The 24518-nt window shown below is 37.9% G+C and overlaps 1 long non-coding RNA gene across 1 annotated transcript; it reads left to right on the forward strand.

Moving 5' to 3' along the window:
• Positions 1-7: 7 nt before the first annotated feature.
• On the forward strand, positions 8-23155 carry LOC112625454. Its single transcript, XR_003119599.1, has 2 exons — positions 8-128; positions 20474-23155. It is a non-coding gene; the product is annotated as an uncharacterized LOC112625454 (long non-coding RNA).
• Positions 23156-24518: the final 1363 nt, after the last annotated feature.

The following is a 24518-nucleotide window of genomic DNA, read 5'->3' on the forward strand; positions in this document are numbered from 1 at the left end:
TTTGAACAACTGAGGTTAAGCAAAAGCACAGAATCATGAAAATTATTCTTTGAAATGGCAAAGATTTCTGTGGCTGGATCATGGGATTTATTGAGTGGAGCGATTTCTCCTCAGGAGACCAGACACATGTGAGCTACGCGAATCCACAGAAGTGTTGTTATCTTTCTATTTTTTCCTCGCTTATATGAAGGACTCTAGGTCAGGAACTGTGCAAGAGGAGGAATGTGCATATGTTGGGGTGGGGATAGATAGGGGAGGTCTGGAAGGGATAATTCATTTCAAACTCAAAAGAGCAGACTGAGATAAGACATAGGGAGAACAGACAGAGAAACCAGTAAAGCTGGAAAAAGATTCTTAGCAAACTATCACAAGAACAGAAAACCAAACACCGCATGTTCTCACTCATAAGTGGGAACTGAACAATGAGATCACTTGGACTCGGGAAGGGGAACATCACACACCGGGGCCTATCATGGGGAGGGGGGAGGGGGGAAGGATTGCATTGGGAGTTATACCTGATGTAAATGATGAGTTGATGGGTGCTGACAAGTTGATGGGTGCAGCACAGCAACAGGGCACAAGGATACATATGTAACAAACCTGCACGTTATGCACATGTACCCTAGAACTTAAAGTATAATAATAAAAAATAATTTAAAAAAAATAAAAAATAAAAAATAAAAATAAAAATAAAAATGCTTAAGATGGTAAACTTAAAAAAAAAAAAAAAAGAGAAAACCACAACAAGACCTGTTTAACCCTAATTTCTGTGGCTTTTCTGATGAAGATGTAGTATTAATTGTTTCAGAGTTCATCAGAGATCCACGTATCTTAAATCTGAGATATAAGCCAGTTGAAAACAAACATTCCACTTGAGTGGCATTTTAATGACACAAAGGCTAAAGGGGGGGGGGGGACATTTGCATAGCAATAACTATTATTGTTTTAAAACTGCATAGAATTTTCAGAGCCCGGAACAACCACCAAATCAGGAATTCAAACTGCACCCTGGGAAGACTGGACTTCCTTTTGTTAAAAAGAAAAACCAAAGATCTCTGAGGTTAGTTACCAGGCAGTAAAAATCAAAAGTCCAAACTCCCCTCTAACCACTGGAATATTTGCCATGTGGACCCACACCCACCTAGGACATTGCCAAAACCCCAAAAAAGTACCATGACTAAGATCCATGTCTTTCTCTGGGTACTATTTCCACAGAAAGCTTCTTATGTCTCTTCCCTGACATTTCACAAAATAGAGAAAAAGGAAAAGAAAAAAAATATCCCTGAGGAAAGGCCAAGTATAAAGAAGAATTTGATTTTGGCATTGCTTTGAAAGATTCCACTTACTTCGTCAACCCATGGAATGCTTATTGTTGAACCAACACCATAAGAAGGACATGGCTTCAGCTTCAATAAGACTGCACTGTATGCAAAAATATTGAATAAATGGATAAATAATAATTATTGAACTCCTATTGTGTGCCAGAAATGGTAGTGAGAATTCTACATGTGACTCAAAGATCCTGACAAAGATTTCAGAAAGTGGCCGGGCGCGGTGGCTCAAGCCTGTAATCCCAGCACTTTGGGAGGCCGAGGCGGGTGGATCACGAGGTCAGGAGATCGAGACCATCCAGGCTAACATGGTGAAACCCCGTCTCTACTAAAAATACAAAAAACTAGCCGGGCGTGGTGGCGGGCGCCTGTAGTCCCAGCTACTCGGAGGCTGAGGCGGGAGAATGGCGTGAACCCGGGAGGCGGAGCTTGCAGTGAGCCGAGATCGCGCCACTGCACTCCAGCCTGGGCGACACAGCGAGACTCCGTCTCGAAAAAAAAAAGATTTCAGAAAGTAAATATTTTTATTATCCCCGTTTTATAGATGAGAAAGCTGAGGCAGAAATAGATTGTGTATCTTTTCCAAGGTTGACATGATAAAAAAGTAGCCAAGTGAGGATTCAGTCCGAGCACTCTGATTCCGGGGTTCATCTGCTCGTGTGCTATGTTCACTGACTCCTAGAGAAGAAATTAGAAATAACACCACCCTTACATTAAACTTTCCAAAGAATATAAAAAGACAGAACACTTTCCAACTCATTTTATGAGACCAGAATATCCTTCACTAAAAGCTGACATGGATATAATAAAAAAGGAAAATTACAGACCAATCTGTCTTGGAAAGGTAGAAGCAAAAAAAAATGGTATACCAAAATACCAACAAATTGGTTTCAGAGAATTCATATAAACAAATAAGAAAACGATAACCCAAAGAAAAATGAGATTTCACAAAAGAAGATATCCAAATGGTTAAAAAAAAAAAAAAAAAGGGAAAAAGCCACATATTTTTTTAAGTGCTCAATGTCATTAGTCATCAGGGAAATGCAAATTAATGACACGATGTGTCCACCCGAATGATTACAAGTAAAAAGACTGACAAGACAAGGAGCTGGCAAGTATATAAAACAAGAGGAACTCTTGGTACAGTCACTTTGGAGAAAAGTCTAGAAGTATCTACCATAGGTGAACACATAAAATGCCCTATGAACCATACATTCAACTCCTAGGTTTTTACTCAGCAGAAATTCACATATGTGCACCAAAAGACATGTATAAAAATGTGTTTGTGACACTTTTATTCGTAAGAGCCCAAAACTGGCAACAACCTAAGTAACTATTAACAGTGTAATGGAAAAATTATGATATATTTATACTAGGGAGTACAATACAGCAATAAAAATGATCTACTGCTATACACAATAATTTGAATAAATCTCACAAATTACAACGTTGAGTAAGAAAAAAGCCAGGCATGAAAGTGGGCATACCCTCTATTTCCATTTACATACTGTTTTAAAATAGGCAAAACCGACCTATGGTGACAGAAGTCAGAAAAATACTTACTTTCTGGGAAGTGTTTGTAGTGATTGGTAAGAGAAGAAGGATGCTGGGAATGCTTTATTTGTTGATCAGGGCATTGCTTACATGGTTGTGTCCACTTAATGTTTCAAGTATAGTTCCAGAAGTAACACCTTGGTGAGAGAGAAGGTAATCCAAATTCATGGTATGTGTACCTTAAGTGAAAGTGGTTCAACCAGGTAGAAGAACATTAAGCAGATTAAATTTCAAAATCAGCTAAATATCCACAGCATCATTTATTGAGTATCTAAAATATGCAAGAAACAAATGTTAAGTCCTGAGAATAAAAAGATGAAAAGACCAACTTGCTATTAGGAAATTGTTCACAATCAAGCTTTTTTGAAAAGGAGGTATAAAAATAATCTATTTCAAAACAAAGTCTGCTCTCTCGGAATTAGGCAAATAGTTTTGAGAGTTTAGGGGAGTGGGGGAAGGCCCTCCAGAAGTGGCAACACTTAAATCTTGTAAGTTTTGCAGGGGAAAGGGCTTTATCAGCCCTTCATCAGCCCATCCATCAGGTGGGAGAGGGAGGGGGTCTGGGCAAAGGTATTTGAAACAGTTGACTGCATTTGCAGAAGAGGACACTGAGAGAAAGCATTGTGAATTACAGGAACATTAGGTAGGTAGGTATAACTAGAGCTGAAAATGCAAGACAGAAATAGAGGTGAGAGTGGGCAAGGAAGGGTCTCTTATTCCATTTTGGATTTTTATCCTGTGGGACACTGGAGTAATTGGAGCTATTGAAGAATTTGTATTTAATCTAATGTGAAGGGTAGATGGGAGGAAGGTAAGACTGGGAAGATGAGGTAGAAGGTTTTATAAAAATTCAGGAATATAGTCAGGTTTTATTAAACAATTCAAAATCTTAGTGGTTTACAACAGCAAACATTTGCTTCTTACTGACAGGTCTGTGGGTCAGTCATGGTCAGTTTTAGCTTGGCTGGGTTGGGCCAGGCTTGGCTTGGCTCCACACTACATAGGCAGACTCCTGTGTGCTCCATGGGTTTTCCATTTCAAAATTCATGATGAAGGAGCAGTGTCTTCTCTGTTCTTCTATTGGTGGATGGCAGGAGTGCAGGGAGGTAGTGGAGTGGGAAGAAACAGGCAATATCTCCTAAAGCCTCTACTCACAGCTAGCATAGTATCCCTTCTATCCACCTGCCACCAGCCAGTCTCATGGCCAACCCCAGAGGAAAGAGAGAATGAACACTTGTTGAACATATTAGCTCAAACTACCACACCAGGCAAAAGATTATGAACCCCTAAACTAAGGCAGACAGAGTAGGAATAAACAAGAGAGGATTAAGAAACCTAGACTAACCAGTTTCTGGTATCCTAGCTATTCTGGCTGAACAGAGATGAACTGTCTTGTGAGGAAACTAGGAAATTAAACCAGAAGTTTTAACTCAAGGAAGTACCTGATTAGAATTGGGTAGTCAATCTAAATCAATTAACGAATTTGAAAACATTAGCCCAAGATGAGAAATTCAAGGGCAAAGCCTCTCAAAGGGAGATAATAAGAGAGAAGAATTTAAATTAGTAGGAGGTGGGGTCAGTAACAATCTTGAGCTTATTCCAGTCCTTGAGGTAATGAGCATCCTGGGAGCTCTCAAAAAGCAGCCCCAGAACAGAGAAAGAATGACAGAAAGGAAGTAGTAGGAATGGGAGAGTTTAGGATGACTCCTAGCTGGGCAGGCTAACAAATTAGGTAAATACTAGGGTCCTGCTGAATTATGAAACATAGAAGAAGAGATTTTCAGAAAAAAGCTAGTACGTTCAATTTGGCATGATTTTTAAATCTGAGCCATCTAGGTGAGCATGCCTCCTACTGAGTTGACAATTAGGCCATAGAGTTCCTTCCTTTCATATTGTTTTCACATTCTAGAATTCCCTTTCTCTCCTCCGTCATCCATCCAAAGTCTAAAATTTTCATGATCATTTAAACTTCCAATGCTGTCTTCCTTCTCTGAGCTACTTACATTTGAAATTAGCATACTTCATTTAACATAGGCCACTTGTGTTATATCTACACATGCACACATGTATGCACACATAACAATTTTGTACCCACAAGTAAACTGTAAGTTACATAATGACAAGGCCTTATGTGACTTTTGCATCTCCTTCAGAACTTTAGCACAGTACTAGAAAAATTTTGAAACCTAACTAAAAAATGCTTTGGATAATTAACTATTTCGTAGTACTTTTATGACCTAGTTTGAACATTTGAGATAATTCTTATTCTTTAAACACTTGTCCTGGTGTGTATCTCCATGACTAGATCTTTGTGCGATAAAAAAATTGTTGAAGTTTTAACCTTGATTCATACTAAGTGGCAGACAAAAGTTAACCTGGTTTAAAAATTAGGCCATAATAATCAATAATCAAGAGTCTCAAGAGTTGACAGGTTTTTTTTTTTTTTCCAAGATGGTCGATTAGAGGCTTTTAGCACACCTAGGTTACTTGAAAATAGCAATATAGTACACAAAGATCAACTTTGTGAGCTTTAATTCACAAAGAAAAACAAGAATCCATCAGAATTAATTATGAAGGACACCCCAGATCCCAGAGAGGAGAACACTGGCAAAGAGCCCCCATGATAGCATCGGACTGGTAAAAATGAGTGAATCCCCAGTAGGTAAGAGAGGCAGAGAGCCTTTCTCCATGACTCATCTTTCCACTGCGGATCTGAGCAACCCAGGCCAAGGGAGAACACTTTGTTTCCCCTAGGTCCTGGAGCTAACTTGGGGAGAGGCTTGGAGACACTGTAAGGGAAAGATACCAGGAAAAGCTGCAGACATTTTCCTAGACTTGTAACTGAGAGCAGAATGCCATTTTTAATGGCATTGGTAGGAATGTAAATTAGTTCAGCCACTTTGGAAGGTAATCTGGAGATTTTTCAAAAGAATTTAAAACAGAACTACGATTTGACACAGCAATTCCATTACTGGATATATACCCAAAAGAAAGCAAATCTTTCTACCAAAAAGACATACACACTTGCATGTTCATCACGGCACTATTCACAATAGCAAAGACATGGAATCAACCTAGGTGGCCATCAGCAGTGGATTGGATTTTTAAAATCTAGTACATATACACCATAGAATACTACACAGCCATAAAAAAGAACAAAATCATGTCCTTTGCAGCTACATGGATGAAGCTGGAATTCATTATCCTAACTGAATTAACATAGGAACAGGAAGTCACATACTGCATGTTCTCACTTATAAGTGAGAGCTAAACATCAGGTACTGATGGACAAAAAGATGGCAACAACAAAAACCAGGGACTACTAGAATGGGGAGGGGGGAGTGGGGCAAGAATTGAAAGACTAAGTATTGGGTACTATGCTCAATACCTGGGTGACAGAATCAATTGTACCCAAACCTCAGCATCATGCAATATACTCAGGTAACAAACCTGCTCATGTACCCCCTGAATTTAAAATAAAAAATGGAAAAAAAAGAGTTGACAAGACTGAATGGTCAACTACTTGGTGGTTTCTTTCCAAGCAGATGCCAATCAAAAGAAATAATACATGTTACAAATGTAAAAGCAACCAGAAAATCTAAGTATTTTCTCATAAGTGGTTTTGGTTTTTTATATACTTTACATTTAAGTTACCACTCATTCTATGAGAGAAGGAAGTATAGAGAGCAAATGATAAGCTCAAACTTATACAACTTTTTGTTTGGAGGCAGGAATAGAAGACAGGTCTCTAACTTTCAGACCAGAGCACTAAGACGAAGTGAGTGTAAACTCCTAATCAGCTGCTTGATCCCAGTAGGGCAGGAATAAAAGATACAATTGGGGCAGCTAAAGAGAATGTTTTAAAAATTTTCAGTTCCTTTTTTAAAGGTAGGCTTTGAAAAACTTCATTTTGTGAGGTGTTCAATGGGGACCTGGAAAACTGCTCTTAGCATTTTAACATAAATTAAAAATCATTTAAGCAGACCTCTATTCAGCTCTTGCCAACTGCACATTTATTTTTCTGGTAAAGGAGGCTTTGCTGTTGCAAATGAAGGGGAAATGAAGGCATTAGAGTTTGGGCATATCAGTGAAAAAAAAAAGAGTTAATGTGGATTTTGGATTAAGTTGCTCTCATGGCTGCAATTTCATTTATCTGGGCAAGGAATTTGCCCCCCAACAAAATACTCTTTAAAACATTCTCTGAAAACTTAAGTCACTGTGTAGAATCTGGAGTTGCTGCAGGTGTTTCTTAAAAGCTCATTAGCCCTCCAGAGAACTATGAAAATAAAATCACTCCAGACCTAATGAGAGTCAGAGAGCAAAGTGGTCAGGGAAGAGCTAAGTTAGGAGGGAGCTGTTTCAATTGCACCTGTATTGAGGGGTGGGTGACCTCCAAGAAGCCTGTAAGCTTAGTTCCATTTTGGATAAGCAACTGAAAAAGTGGGGGATGGGAATGGGGAAATGAAGGATAAAACACTGCTTGCTAATTCTAAACATATGTAGCCAGCACATTGGTGAGTTGAGGTTGGCAAAGGGTAAAACAAAATCTTGCTGCACTGCTTTCCTCAGTGACAGCTATATTTGTTGATTTTTCCATTGGCACCAAGCTTTTTGAGTCTCCACTTTCTTAATTCTGAAACAACAGAGGGCAGTCATCTCTCACGGCTGAATACAACACTTGACATCTATGTTTTCATATAGAGAAGATCATCCTCTGTGGGCCTGCAAAACATCAGTCTCACTCAGGCCTACAGAGTAGAGAAATTTATATATCCACAGTCTGCTGGGTTCAGAGACCACAGACTACACCTCTTCCTTTCCTTCTTGGCTTCTTCCATTTCCTAAAGCATAACCAGTATCTGAATAGAATATGGCACATAAGGTTCTTCTCCACCCATTTTCTCCTATTAATAGAACATGGCAAAGGAAAAATCCCATGAATGTCAACAGCTAACTCAATTAAAGATAGCCCACCTGGAGTGAAAATTAATCAGTAGCCTCCTCTTTTAGAAGGTGAAAGAGAAGGCAGGAAGGGATGTCACAAGTTACCATATCATGGAACGTGAGAATAACATGAACCAGGAAGCTGCATGTTCTGCAGGGACTAAGAAGACAAGGTATATTCTATGGTAAGTAATGTAGCCAAAAAGCTTCTTTTTGACTGTGCTTAAGCTAGGACTGGCTGGGAAATAAAGCAGCTTTGTGAATATTTTATTAGTTCTTTCTTATTGGTGAAGTACTTCTTGTAGCAAAACCTTTATTAATTAAAAATGAGCTTTATAAGAATAAGTTTCCTTACTACTACCTACATTTCTCCTGCCAAATCTTATCCCAGTAGGCTGTGAGAGAACTCAACTCACTAACTGTGGTCCCATTTAAAGTATTATAAACTTTGTCCTCTTTGAAGGTACAGAGCTGAAATATTGTCTAATGTGAGCAGTCTGTAAGCTCCTTAAGAGTGAGTACCATCCATATTCATCTCAATATTTAGCACAACACCTACCATTGTCTGTGAATATATTTCAATTCATATCAACTAATATTTATAGAGAATACATATTGTCTAAAACATTTTATTAGCATGACATGAGATAAAAAGGTAATTAAGAAATTTATCCCTATTCCCAAGGTCTTTCTACAATAGAAGAAGGTGATCAGAGATGTAAAAATATTACAGTAATGCCAGGTGAAATAAGAGAAGTATGGTGAAAGAAGTACAAATCATGAAAGAATTTTAAAGGAGAGAAAAAGCCTTTCTTTCTGGAGATATCCGATATGGTTTGGTTCTGTGTTCCCACCCAAATCTCATATCGAACTGTAATCCCCAGTGTTGGAGGAGGGGCCTGGTGGGAGGTGACTGAATCATGGGGGTTGTTTCTAACGGTTTAGCACAATCCTCCTAGTGCTGTCTTGTGATAGAGTTCCCAGAAGATCTGATTGTTTGAAAGTGTGTAGCACTTCCTGCTTTGTTCTCTCTCCTGCCAGTCATGTGAAGATGTACCTGCTTCCCCTTTGCCTTCTGCCATAATTGTTAGCTCCCTGAGGCCTCCCTAGAAGCAGAAGTCTGCACACCCTGCAGAATCATTAGCTGCTTAAACCTCTTTTCTTTACAAATTACCCAGTCTCAATTATGTCTTTATAGCACTGTGAGAACAGACTAATACAGTATCCATGAAAGCTAACTAGAGCCAATGATTTTTGAGATAACCCTGACAGATAAACAGGATTTAAATAGGCAGAGCTGAAAAAAGAAAACTGCTTAGTGTGATATGCATACAGAGAAGAATGATTCTGTTTGACCAAGGAAAAGGACACATAAAGAAAAGTGAATGTTAAGGCTGGAAAGGTGGATTCAGTCTAGCAGTGTTTTCTCAAGTTGCAGGTTATGAATGGATAAATATTGTCTGTTGGTATTTGGTATCTATTCATGGCTCTTTCTATTCTATATTCTGGTCCCATATGTCAAGCTCTAGAAAGCTCAATATTACATGTGCAAGACTCTTTTGCAGCTTAGGTTTTATATATTATTTAGAATCTGACAATCAGATGTATTCCTATAGAGTTTGGAGGGCAAAAAGGAGATGTGAGCCAGTAGTGTGCAGCAGTGTCAGCTAAAAAGATTGAAAATTTGGAAGACATTTCAGAGAGCATTCCAGGAGCCTAATTTTCTGAGGTTATGCCGGGAAATCTCCAAAGTTGAAAGATAAGACACTGTGCCTTGAACACCCTACAACTATGAAAAAGGCAGTATTTGGTAGTGTCTTTCCATTCAGAAGGCAATGTGTATGAATGCGGCATCTGAGTGTGCTCCTCCTATCCAACCACCAATTGTATCAGTTATCTATCACCTTAATAATGCTATAAAACAAACCACTTCAAAATATAGTGGCTTCAAATGAAACTCATTTATTATTTTTATATCAGTCAACTGGGGACTTACTATTCTGGGATAGTCCCAGCTGGGAAAACTCAGCTCTTTCACACATGGTGTCATATCTTCCAGCAACCCAATACTGTACAGGATTTGGAAAAAGATACAAACACACAGCACCTTTTTCAGCTTCTTCTTCAGTCAAGTTATCTGTTATCCCATTGACCAATGCAAGCCTCATTGCTACGCCCAACAACAGATAGAAAGGGACTATAAAGTTACAAGTCAAAGTGTATAGATACATGGCAGCCATTAAGTGGGGCCATTAATGCAATCATCTACCAAACTGAGTACATGTTAAAGCTGCCAGTTTTGAGTAGGGCCCAGAATAAGAGAAGGCTCTGCAGCAGTCTAGGCTGCAGTTCAAGAAGCTCTGGCTTTATGACCCAGTATATCTAATGATTTTTAAATTGTTACAGATGCAGATACTATACAGGCACTCCAGCAAGTGTTGATAGGAAAATCCTAAAATTATCAGAGCAAGCTATTTCCCTCTTGGGAAATATGTATTTAACAAATACTCTTGCTACATTGCAAACTCGCCACACACTAATACACATGGCCTTATGAGGAGTTCCCTATAACTAGTCAATTGAAAAAGAAGAAAAAAATGTCAGCCTGGTTTGTAGCTGACACCAGCCAAAACTGAACTGCTGCATATTAAAACCCCAATTGTAAGTAGCCCAATACAAGGACAATCAGAAAAAGCAATATGTTCAATGAGCAAAATTTTATGCATTTTTTTGTCTTTTTTTTTCTTAAGAGCCAATTTTAGTTGAAAGAAAAAGCAGAGGAAGGATTAAAGGTCACTTGAGCTGGTAGAAACAGATATAAACCTCAGAGAATATCTGCACGGGAGCCCACACCTTTGCTGCCGCACAAAGGCAGAGAACCACAGTGCATGAATAACAGGAAATGTATGTTTAAGAAGTCACGTGGCATGCAACGTGAAAACTAGGACGCCGACTTGCCCTCTAGGTGGAAGGTCCAGCATCGACTTTCCACTAGGAAAGTATCCAAGTCATGACACCAAATATGTTAGCGGTGGAAGAGATCGGAGTTACACCAAGTTACCAGTGGCCTATCTATGGGTCCATAGCAACTTCAATTCTTGCCTCCTCAGAAGACAGAATTCGACTGAGTGGCATAAGGCAGAATTAGAGACTGAGGCAAGCTTCAAAGCAGGAGTGAACGTTTATTAAAAAGCTTTAGAAGAGAAAGGAAAGGCGGGGAGAGAGAACAAGAAAAGTACCGCTTGGAAGAGGGCCAAGCAGGCAACTTGAGAAAGCAAGTGCACCCAATGAGCAAACTTAAATAGTGCATCTGGCTCTACACTTTCCCTGAAAAGAGAGAGAGAAGGGTTTCAATCTACAGTCCCTGGGAAAGAACTAATGGCTTGGCCAGTCATGGATGGGAAAGAAAAAAGATTAGAGAATTCGTTATGCGAAAGTCTGGAAAAAAGACCTATTGCTGGACTCCTCAGAATGGCAGAGTAGGAGAACATTTGCGTTCCATTGAATTCTCACCACAGGGCTGGCTTCTCCACTGAGGAGAATCCTACCTAGTGAGGAGAAGAAAACCTGTTCTGTGGATTTCATTTAGCCTTTTTCACTGGCTACCCTACGGCTTGGTCAATAAGCATAGAAACTTACTGGCATGATAGCAGAGATGGAAGTGATGCATGACTCAGCAATATGAACTTTCTCTCACCAAAGAAGATGCAGAAAATGATACTAATGAATATCTGCTACATCAAGGAAACAGCAGAAAACACAAACGCCACGTGTACACAAACACACACACACGAGAGATGTGAGAATATTGTATCCATAAAATAGAACAGGTATGGTATTGAAAAAGGTAAAATTATTTTAGAAATAATTAGAAGTTTAAAATATAACTCTTGATTTAAATAATTAAATATATAGACTAGATAGAAGAATGGAAAAATATAAATATCAAATAACTAAGCTTGAAAATTGAGATAAAAAAATTATCCCAAAACACAGTAGTAACACAGTACAAAGATATGTGAGTAGAAAACTGGAGACATAAAATGTGGATGTAAGAATTCTCATATTCAAAAAAGAATCCAAATAACCAAAACAATCCTAAACAAAAAGAACACAGCTGGAGGCATCACACTACCCGACTTTAAACTGCACTACAAGGCTATAGGAGCTTAAATAGCATGGTACTTGTACAAAAACAGAGGCACAGACAAATGGAATAGGTTAGAGAATCCAGAAATAATGGGAGTACACTTACAACTATCTGATCTTTGACAAACCTGACAAAAACAAGCAATAGGGAAAGGACACCCTATTCAGTAAATGCTACTGGGATAACTGGCTAGCCATATGCAGAAGATTGAAACTGGACCTATTCCTTATACCATATATAAAAATCAACTCAAGATGGATTAAACATTTGAATGTAAAACCCAAAACTATAAAAATCCTAGAAGATAATCTAGGAAATACCATTTTGGACATAGGACGTGTCAAAGATTTCATGACAAAAATGCCAAAAGCAATTGCAACAAAAACAAAAATTGACAAATGGTATCTAATTAAGCTAAAGAACTGCTGCACAGCAAAAGAAACTGTCAACAGTATAAACAGACAACCTATAGAAAGGAAGAAAATATTTGCAAACTATGCATCTGACAAAGGTCTAATATCCAGAATCTATAAGGAACTTAAATTAACAAGCAAAAAAACACCACCATTAAAAAGTGAGCAAAGGACATAAACAGACACTTTTCAAAAGAAGACACACATGGAGCCAACAAGCATATGAAAAAATGCTCAACACTGCTAATTATTACAGAAATGCAAATCAAAACCACAATGAGATACCATCTCCCACCAGTCAGAATGGCTATCACTGAAAAGTAAAAAACAACAGCTGTTGGTAAGGTTGCAGAGAAAAGGGAACCCTTATACACTGCTGATGGGAATGTGAATTAGTTCAGCCATTTTGGAAAGCAGTTTGGCAATTTCTCAAAGAACGTAAAACAGAATTGCCATTCTGCCAAGCATTCCCATTATTGTGTATGTACCAAATGAAATATAAATTATTCTACCTTAAAGATACATGCACGTGTATGTTCATCATGGCACTATTCACAATAACAAAGACATGGGATCAAACCTAAATGCCCATCAGTGATAAACTGGATAAAGAAAATGTGGCACATACATACCGCAGAATATATCCAGTTGTAAAAAAGAATGAAATCATCTCATATGCAGTAACATGGATGAAACTGGAGGGCATTATCGTAAGCAAACTAATGTAGGAACAGAAAAGCAAATACCACATGCTCTCATTTATAAATGAGAGTGGGAGCTAGCCATTGAGTACACATGGACACAAAGAATGGAACAACAGACACTGGGGCCTTCTTTACAGTGGAGGGAGGGAGGAAGGTGAGGATCCAAACACTACCTATTGGTACTGTGCTTTTTACCTCGGTGACAAAATAATCTGTATGCCAAACCCCTATGACACCCAATTTACCAACATAACAAACCTACACATGTACCCCTGAACCTAAAATAAATAAATAAATAAATAAAATGATGTGGGAAAAAGGTTTAATCATAAGAACTCAAATACAAGTTTATGCCAAACAAATCTGAAAATTAGTTGAAATCGATAATGTAGTAGAAAAAACTGAGTAAGCAAAGTTGACTCAAAAATGAGCTGACACCCTGAAAAACCCAATAACTATAAAAGAAATTAAGAAGAAATCAAAACTCTAGAAAGGACACAATTCCCAGACAATCTTCTGGGCACATTGTATTAAACTTACAAAGAACAGATAATTCCTGTATTATTCACACTCTTACAGAACATAGAAAAAAATGGAATGTTTTCAGCTCATTCTACAAATTTAACATCACAGTGTACCATAACCAGATAAAAATAGAAAGAAAGAAACCCACAAAAAAATCAAAAAACCCAAAGACAACTAGAGGCAAAAATCTCCCCCAAAATATTGGAATTTTTTATATTATACTTTAAGTTTTGGGATACATGTGCAGAAGGTGCAGGGTTATTACATAGGTATACATGTGCTATGGTGGTTTGCTGCACCCATCAACCCATCATCTACATTAGGTATTTCTCCTAATGCTATTCCTCCTCTAGCCTTCCAACTCCCAACAGGCCCCACTGGGTGATGTTCCCCTCCCTGTGTCCATATATTCTCATTGTTCAACTCCCACTTATGAGTAAAAACATGTGGTGTTTGGTTTTCTGTTCCTGTGTTAGTTTGCTGAGAATGATGATTTCCAGGTTCATACATGTTCCTGCAAAAGACATTAACTCATCCTTTCTTATGGCTGCATAGTGTATACGTGCCATTGTGTATATGTGCCACATTTTCTTTATCCAGTCTAACATGATGGGCATTTGGGTTGGTTCCAAGTCTTTGCTATTGAGAATAGTGCTGTAATAAACATACATGTGCATGTGTCTTCATAGCAGAATGATTTATAATCCTTTGGGTATATACCCAGTAATGGGATTGCTGGGTCAAATGATATTTCTGCTTCTAGATCCTTGAGGAATCACCACACTGTCTTTCACAATGGGTTGAACTAATTTACATTCCCACCAACAGTGTAACAGCATTCCTGTTTCTTCACATCCTCTCCAGCATCTGTTGTTTCGTGACTTTTTAATGATTGCCATTCTAACTAGCATGAGATGATATCTCATTGTGGTTTTGATTTGCATTTCTCTAATGACCAGTGATGGTGAGCTCTTTTACATATGTTTGTTGGCTGCATAAATGTCTTCTTTTGAGAAGTATCTGTTCATATCCTTTGCCCACTTTTTGATGGGGTTGTGTGTGTTTTTTTCTTGTACATTTGTTTAAGTTCCTTGTAGATTCTGGATATTAGCCCTTTGTCAGATGGCTAAACTGCAAAAATTTTCTCCCATTCTATAGGTTGCCTGTTTACTCTGATGATAGTTTCTTTTGCTGTGCAGAAGCCCTTCAGTTTAATTAGATTCCGTTTGTCGATTTTGGCTTTTATTGCCATTGCTTTTGGTGTTTCAGTCAAGAAGTCTTTGCCCATGCCTATGTCCTGAATGGTATTGCCTAGGTTTTCCTCTAGGTTTTTATGGTTTTATGTCTTACATTTAAGCCTTTAATCCCTCTTGAGTTAATTTTTGTATAATGTTTACACATTGAAGGGGTCCAGTTTCAGTTTTCTGCATAGTCTAGTCAGTTTTCCCAACACTATTTATTAAATAGAATCCTTTCCCCATTGTTGTTTGTGCCAGGTTTGTCAAAGATCAGATGGCTGTAGATGTATGGCATTATTTCTGAGGCCTCTGTTCTGTTCCATTGGTCTATATATCTGCTTTGGTGCAAGTACCAGGCTGCTTTTGTTACTGTAGCCTTGTAGTAGAGTTGAAAGTCAGATAGCATGATGCCTCTAGCTCTGTTCTTTGTGCTGAGGATTGTCTTGGTCATACGGGCTCTTTTTTGGTTCCATATGAAATTTAAAGTAGTTTTTTCTAATTCTAAGAAGAAAGTCAATGGTAGCTTAATGGGGATGGCATTGAGTCTATAAATTACTTTGGGCAGTATGGCCATTTTCATAATATTGATTCTTCCTGTCCATGAGCATGGAATGTTTTTCCATTTGTTTCTGTCCTCTCTTATTTCCTTGAGCAGTGGTTTGTAGTTTTCCTTGAAGAGGTCCTTCACATCCCTTGTAAGTTGTATCCCTAGGTATTTTATTCTCTTTCTAGGACATAAACTATCGCATAAATAGAACCAATGACAAAAAGCACATGATTATCTCAACAGATGCAGAAAAGGCCTTCAATAAAATTCAACAGCCCTTCATGCTAAAAACTCTCAATAAACGGTATTGATGGAATGTATCTCAAAATAATAAGAGCTATTTATGACAAACCCACAGCCAATATCATACTGAATGGGCAAAAGCTGGAAGCATTTCCTTTGAAAATCGGCACAAGACAAGGATGCCCTCTCTCACTGCTCCTATTCAGCATAGTATTGGACATTCTGGCCAGGGCAATCAGGCAAGAGAAAGAAAGAAAGCGTATTCAAATAGGAAGAAAGGAAGTCAAATTGTCTCTGTTTGCAGATGACATGATTGTATATTTAGAAAATCCCATCATCTCAGCCCAAAACCTTCTTAAGCTAATAAGCAACTTCAGCAAAGTCTCAGGATACAAAATCAATGTGCAAAACTAACAAGCATGCCTATACACCAATAATAGACAATCAGAGAGCCAAATATTGACATTTTATCTCAGTAGTGCATTAAGAGAATTATAGCATGAACTTGCAGTCTTTTTCACAGGAATGCTAGGATAGATTAACATTAGTCTGTCATTTAGTGTAATTCACTACACCAAGAGCTTAAAAAAGAAAAATTACATTATTACCTAAATACACACGAAAAGGCACTTACTAAAGCTTAATGGTCCCTCTTGATAAGAAAAGATTTTCTTCAGCAAACGGACAGAAGCTACCACCAGAAACCTATATGATACTTCTGATGAATCATAAAGACCACTTTCATTGAAGTTTAAAATAAGTGGAAGATTCTGTTACTCCCTCAGTGGGAACAAACTCCAAAAAAGCAAGGTAGTAAATCAAGAAACAGAAAGATATGGGATCCAGGAAGCAGGAGATACAACACAGAAGAGAGGCAAAGGAAATCCCTGGGATTACTGTGAAGGAAAATCCAGAATGATAAATGTGCAGAAGATCTAGAAAGTAAGGTACAGAAGGTTGAATGACTACTGGAAGGATAATTCAAAAAAAATTTTAAAAATTAAATTGACAGGACAGTGTTAAAATTCATTGCGACAATATGTAGACTTTGGGCAGAGAGTTTGCATAGAAATTAGTAATCCATTTACAAAAACTAAGCAAAGAAAAAATGAATTAATGATTAATCCTGGACAGGGAGACTTAGGAAAAATAAATATAGTATTCTATATGACTCAGTTGAAAATACTATTTATAATCATTGGGCTGGGAACAGTGGCTTATGCCTGTAATCCCAGCACTTTGGGAGGCCGAGGCAGGTGGATCACTTAAAGTCAGGAGTTCGAGACCAGCCTGGCCAACATGGTGAAACACCATCTCTACTAAAAATATAAAAATTACCCCTGCATGGTGGTGGGTGCCTGTAATTCCAGCTACTCAGGAGGCTGGGACAGGAGAATCACTTGAACCTGGCAGGCAGAGGTTACAGTGAGCCGAGATCATGCCACTGCACTCCAGCGTGGGTGACAAGAGTGAGACTCCATCTAAAATAAAAAACAAAATAAAAAATATAGCCACAATAATATATAATATGTAAACTGAATACTGATTTAACCAAAACTGTGATATAAATCATTTGGGAATATGGGGGAGGGCATATATTAGAGAGCTCTAATCTTCCATAATAGTAAGTCAATGAATAATATTTAAAATTGAAAAAATTTAAAAGTATTAATATAAGCATGATATTTAGAAATATAAGTATTTACAAAAAACAGAAGAAATAGCTATGAGAATTGAACGTGGTTGCTACTGAGGAATGACAGAGGTGGAGAAGGATGAAGCGAGGACTGTCAGTTTCTATGTCGTGTAAAACTAATTTACTTACCTAAAATACTTTCATATATTCCTTTAGTAAAAATTAAAACTAAATTCAGATTTTAAAAAAGACTGACAGTATCCAGTGAGGATGTAGAGAAACATATGTAATCTTAGACCTGATAGCTAAGAGAATAACTTAGTACAGGCTGTCTAGAGAGTATGTTGGCAGTAATATCAAAATTTCGAATATCCTTATTATCTAATCCAACAATTCCTCCTCTGGCAAATTATTTTAAGAAAACAACAGGGCAGATGTAAAGATTTACCTAAAAGGGTGTTCACAGGATCATACTTTAAAATACTGGAACATTCTGACTATTGATAAGGACTGATTTAGTACATTATATACATCCATACAGGGGAATACCTGCAGACTTTTACAATATTGACATAAAGTAGTGGTTTCAAATCATGTTTTTGGAAGTCTATATTCATTTCTCTAGGGCTGCCATAACAAAGTACCAAAATCTAGGTGGCTTAGAAAAACAGAAATCTATTGTCTTATGGTTGTTGGCTAGAACTCTTAGATCAAGGTGTCAGCAGTGCTGGTTCCATCTGAGGGCTGTAAGGGAGAATTTCTTTCATGCTTCTCTCCTACTTCTTGCATTTGCTGGCAATCTTTGGGGTTCCTTGGCTTCTGGATGCACCACTCTGATCTCAGCCTTTGTCTTCACATGGCAGTCTTCCTATGCCATGTACCTGTGTCTGCATCCAGATTTCCCTTTTTTGTAGGGACATCAATCATGTTGGATTAGGGTCCACCCTGGTAACCTCATCTTAACTTGATCATCTGTAAATACCCTGTAAGCATTTGGTCACATTCAAAGGAACTTGGCGGGTAGGACTTCAACATCTTTTTACAGAATACATTCAACCCATAACAGAATTGTGGGGTCTCTGAGGGGTGCCTCAAAAACTATTGCAATTAACTGTAGGTCTTGAGCCAGTGAGCTCTAGACTTCCCTTGTCCACTTTAACTAGAAAAGTTCCTATTTTTATAAATTAATATTCTGAAAGTTCATATGAAGAAAAGCTTCCACAATTTAAAATGTTTAAAAGCAACCAACATAAAACTATATTTATATATGTCCCAAATATATTGCTAATTAACAAAAGCAGTTTGCAAGCATGTGAATATGTTCCCAGTTCTATATAAGTTTTAAAAAGTCACGATCTATAGCTACAGTGCTTATATTTAGATCAATACCATTTTTGGTACAACATATCCACAAAATATTTACAGTATTAACATGGCTCTAATTTTTCAAGTTCCCTTTATATATGTCTTCATATTTTTCTATATTGTCTAGTTTTTTGCAGTGCTATATCTTATAATTAAAAAAGACTATATTATTAAAGATATAAAAAGGTGGCCAGGTGTGATGGCTCATGCCTGTAATCCTAGGATTTCAGGAGGCTAAGGCAGGGAGATGGCTTGAGCCCAGCAGTTCACAATCAGCTCAGGCAATATGGCAAAACCCTATCTCTAAAAAATAAAAATAGAAAAAGACATGATATTCACTAAATACATGTTGGTAAATTGATCAATATAATTTTATTAGTCTGGCTTGGCTTATAAGAATTTCAAATTGCATCCATGTCCCTACAGACCATCATTCTTAGCAAACTATCACAAGAACAGAAAACCAAACACCGCATGTTCTCACTCATAGGTGGGAACTGAACAATGAGATCACTTGGACTCGGGAAGGGGAACATCACACACCGGGGCCTATCATGGGGAGCGGGGAGTGGGGAGGGATTGCACTGGGAGTTATACCTGATGTAAATGACGAGTTGATGGGTGCTGACGAGTTGATGGGTGCTGACGAGTTGATGGGTGCAGCACAGCAACATGGCACAAGTATACATATGTAACAAACCTGCATGTTATGCACATGTACCCTAGAACTTAAAGTATAATAATAATAAAAATAAAAATAAAAAAATAAAAAAAAAGAATTTCAAACTGAGAGAATTTGCGTAATTATTCAAGTTCTACTTTTCAGAACATCAATCCTTGCCATTCAAATCCTACTGATGCTCTCTGATAAAAGTGAGTCTGAAAACCCAAGTCTATTCACGGATGAACAAACAAAATGTGGTACAAACATACAATGCAATATTATTCAGCCTTTAAAAACAAGAAAATTCTGACACATAGTACAACATGGGTGAGCCTTGAAGACATTATGTTAAGTGAAGTAAGATAGTCACAAAAGGACAAATGCTGTGCGATTCCACTTACATGAGGTATTTAGAGTAGTCTAATTCATAGACACCAAAAGTAAAATGGTAGTTACTAGGGACTGGAGGCAGGGGTAAATGAGGACTTATTGAATGAGTGTGGAGTTTCAGTTTTGCAAGAACAAAAATTGTTCTGGAGATGGGTGGTGGTGATGGTTGCACAACAGTGTGAGTGTGCTGAATACCACTGAACTGTACACTTAAAAATGGTTAAAATGGGCCGGCTGAGGTGGCTCACGCCTGGAGGCTGAGGTGAGTGGATCACCTGAGGTTTGGAGTTCGAGACCAGCCTGGCCAACATGGTGAAACCCTGCCTCTACTAATAATAACAAAAAACTTAGCCGAGCTTGGTGGTGCACACTTGTAATCCCAGCTACTCGGGAGGCTGAGGCAGGAGAATCGCTTGAACCCAGAAGGCGGAGATTGCAGTGAGCCGAGGTTTCAGTGAGCTGAGACCATGCCATTGCACTCCAGCGAAACTCCATCTCAAAAAAAAAGTTAAAATGATGACTCTTGTACATAGTTTACCACAATTAAAAAATAAACAATAAAAAAATATTTTGATCTTAAAACACTTCAAGGTAATGTGTACCTAGCTGACATTCATTTTTAATATCATGAGCTCATTTACTTATTATTTTTCATTAATGAATCATCATAACATAATCACCATTTTCATCATCCCTATCAGCATCAAAGTACTGCAAAAATCAGCTGTATGCTTTATTCTAAAGATCACTTTTCATTTTCTTTATACAGGCAGCATAAATACTTTTTGGAGAAAAACACTATGAGGAGCATTGAGAAAGTCCTTATTTGGAATACTTAGCTGGACTTACCTAAACTGAACTTTCCCTTCCTTGACCCAGGGCAACCTCTGCCAAGCCCACTACCCTCCAGCTCCCACGCCATGAAACATCGAAGAAGATAATCAGAAAAGCCACCCAAGAAAAGGAAAAGGGAGAATCAGTTACATATCCAGCAAGCCAGAAAACAAGAAAACCCAAATCTGTTCCAGTTCTCTAGTTTCACCTTAAAGGCAAAGAACTGTAGATGCTTGTGAGGAGCTCTTCAAAGCCTAAATTCATAGCCTCTCTACGCGGGAGGTTACCAGCATCTGAAGAAAAACAACCACTACCAGAAAAGCTCTTCTTTGTTTTCATTCTTTGCAGTCCTTCAGGAAACTCTTGATAATGTGAAATGTTATTACTGCAAATGTTGGCTCAGGCAAGTTTACTCTAGAGTCTGACTATCACTGACTTGTTCGCAAAATAAAATCATTTTTAAAGCCTACGAGGAAAGCCAAGAGCAAACCACAAATCAGAAAACCACCAAGGCGGGCTGGCCTCATTGCCAGAGTTTAATGTGATCTAATGGGAGGACAACGAGATGTGAGAATTTGATTTTACGATGCTCCATGTAACATTTGGCAATACGGAGGGGTTGGGCCCAACTTCCCCATTCTTAAGCAAACATTTGAAGTAATGTTTCACTTTCTCATCAGTTTTAATTCTGTCAACGAGAGGGTAGAAATTCAGCCTGCCCTGCTGATTTTAAAAGTGCCGTCTGCTTCGGATGCTCATAGATTTGCTTAATATCCATTTGTATAAGATGAAGATGGGCAGGTGGGGAAGGGGCCAGGAAAATAGGATGAAACTATTTAGTGGCAGTGTACCAACTGGACTGCCACTCTCTTCTGCACTGGTGATTTATTCCATGGGTGGGAAGGCAGGAATAGGGCTAACTTAAGCAACATTCTTTCGCAAGCAAAAACTAACCCCAATGAGAAAGAGTCAGATCTGGGCTGAATCACATTGCCCAGTCTCACAGCAAATGGGACTGGAACTCAGGTGGAGCTCTACTTCCCATCACTCATTCTTTAAAAAAGAAATAAAATGGTAGCAACACAGAAACGCTTTGCATATGTCAAATTAACAGCAGAGGACCCTACGGAATAGAGAAAGTCAGTCAGGAAATCCCATAAAAGGGCACATGAGCAATGAAAAATACATTAAAGTTACATATTTCATGCAGCTTTTATTTCTGTTGCCAGGACAATGGAATGAGAATCAGATCTCTTTTTTTCCTTCTTACAGAAGAATGCAACCCTACCAATGCCAAACTCCTACTTACACTGTCATTTTATAGCAATTACAAAGTTGGCCCAGTGAAGAAATGTAAAACTCATAGAGTCAAGTTTCTTGAAGCAATAGTTTGCTAAAGGAAGTGTAACAAATCCAAGGGTCTAGGAAAAATTTACTAGAACTTCTATTTCTATTGACTTTTAAGCTAAACACTAAGAAGGAAAGAAAGCCTCACTAAGAGTTAAAATCTGGATGACACCAGGTGTCCACACCAGGTGACAGTCACCTCTCACCCGCCACCTGTGGACTGTGAGTCTTCCTGAAAGAAGGTTGAGAGCTCAGAGTGCTGAGGGTATGATAGGGGTAGCATCAGTTCAGGCAGGCTGGGCTGCAGTAACATATAGACCAAGCAGGTAATGGCTCAACACAATAGAAAGTTAGTTTTTGCTTAGGTAGCCATTCTGGTGATGAGATCAGCAGGACAGCTCAAGCCATGCCATCACTTAGATGAGGCTCTGCCAACTTCCACTTATGGTTAGCATAGCCATCTGCATTGCTTCCTGCAGGAAGAAGGAAGAACCATGGAGAATCACTTCTAGGAGGCTTTTTATGGGACCAGACTGGAAGTGGTACATATTATTGAAGTTCATCCTCCATTGGCCATGATTTAGTCTCAGAGCCACACTTAACTACAAGGGAAGCCAGGAAATGTAGCCTGGTTATGTGCTCAAGAAGAAGAAACAAATTATGGCTAAAAGTCAGCAGTTTCTACCATAGGAGTCCTCATCCATTCAGTGGATTGCAGTGTATTGCAATCAACATGTTCCCCTCACACAGATTTAACCATTTTAATAAAATGTAACCTCATGAAATGAACAGGTAGCTGAAAAATATTCCTACTACAAAGTTAAAAATTGAAGATAATATTAATAATATGAACATAAACCAACCACAAGAAAAGAACAGAGCTAAAGCCTCATATTTTAAACTCTTTGTCAATAATAATGTGAGGTTTTTTTAAAAAAGACTATTAAATTACTTCTGGAAAGAAGTCAAACCAAATATTTTTAAAAATTTTAAGTTTATTTGAAATACAGATTTATATCCACTTTTATAATAATGAACCTTATATTCCATATATACCTGAAACATGACTAATAAGAATGTGAACATATCAAAATTAGCAAAAAATTTAAGTAGTCATAAAATAAACATGGAGAAAAGCTTCTGTAATTTTATGTGCAGTTTAAAGTCATGTTATACTTAATCTATTATTTTGAAAAATTTTACTAAGCTTGATGAGAGATATTTAGAGGTCTCCTTTGAGATTTCTCATTAAATAATAAAGTACAAAAAGAAACATACCATTGGGTTCTCATTTTTTCTTCACCCCATAATTTAAAATTGCAAAATAACATATGTAAAACAATCTGGCAGTAGGCTGGGCGTGGTGGCTCACGCCTGTAATCCCAGCACTTTGGGAGGCCAAGGTGAGCAGATCACTTGATGCCAGGAGTTCAAGACCAGTCTGTGAAATGTAGCAAACCCCGTCTCTACTAAAAATTAGCTGGACATGGTGGCATACACCTATAATCCCAGTTACTCAGGTGGCTGAGGCACAAGAATCACTTGAACCTCAGAGGCGGAGGTTGCAGCGAGCTGAGATTGCACCACTGCACTCCAGCCTGGGCAAAAGAGTGAGACTCTGTCTCAGAAAAAAAAAAAAAAAAAAAATCTGGCAACAAAATTGTATTCCTCTGTTAATATAAAAAAAGAAAAAGCTGAAGTTTTAAGAAATAATTAAAATATGTTTTGTAGTGTTGGGAGGTTGATTTACAGATCAATGAAAGTACAGGTTTCTAATGTATCTCAGCTTATGGTATTTTCTAGATCCTGTTTCAATGGTTAAATATATAACTATTTGTGCATGTGTGTGTGCACACATATACCTGTGCATGTACCACAGAAAGGTATGTACTAAAGAATGTGTCTTCTCAAAAATCACTCAACTAATATTTATAGTACACCTGCTCCTTATCCTGATGCAGTTTTCATTACAGCAGCAATACTCAATCTAGCAAAAACAATATTTTGAAAGAAAATTGTGTAAGTGTATCAGTGATGGAGCAACTACTTCGATGAAATGTTTTAAAAGGTTTTGGGAATAAGTTTACTGAGGCAGCATTAATGAAATCTTTTTGCTTCACCATTCATAGGCAAGCTATTGTAACAAAATGCTACAAAATGTCACTCATAAGTTTAATTTTAGAAAAACTAGAACCTTCAAATAAAGGGAAGTCAAATACCCAATACCCATTAGGATGACTACTATCAAAAAACGAAACAGAAAATAGCGAGTATTGGCAAGGATCTGGAGTTAGTATATTCTTGTGCACTATTGGTGGGAATATAAAATGGTATAGTTGTTATGGGAAACAAAATGGTAGTTCCTCAAAAAATTAAAAATTGAATTACTATAAGATGCACACATTCTACTTCTGGGTATATACCCAAAATAACTGAAAGCTGGGTCCTGAAGAGATATCTGTACACCCATGTTCATAGCACCATCATTCACAAAAGCCAAAAGGTGGAAGCAACCCAGTGTCCATCAACAGAAGAACAGATAAGCAAAATGTGATTCAGATATACATACAATGAAATAGTGTTCTGCCTTTAAAAAGAAGGAAATTCTCACAAATGCCATAATATGGATGAGC

This window comes from Theropithecus gelada, chromosome 5 (genome assembly GCF_003255815.1).
Source record: "Theropithecus gelada isolate Dixy chromosome 5, Tgel_1.0, whole genome shotgun sequence".
NCBI lineage: Eukaryota > Metazoa > Chordata > Mammalia > Primates > Cercopithecidae > Theropithecus > Theropithecus gelada.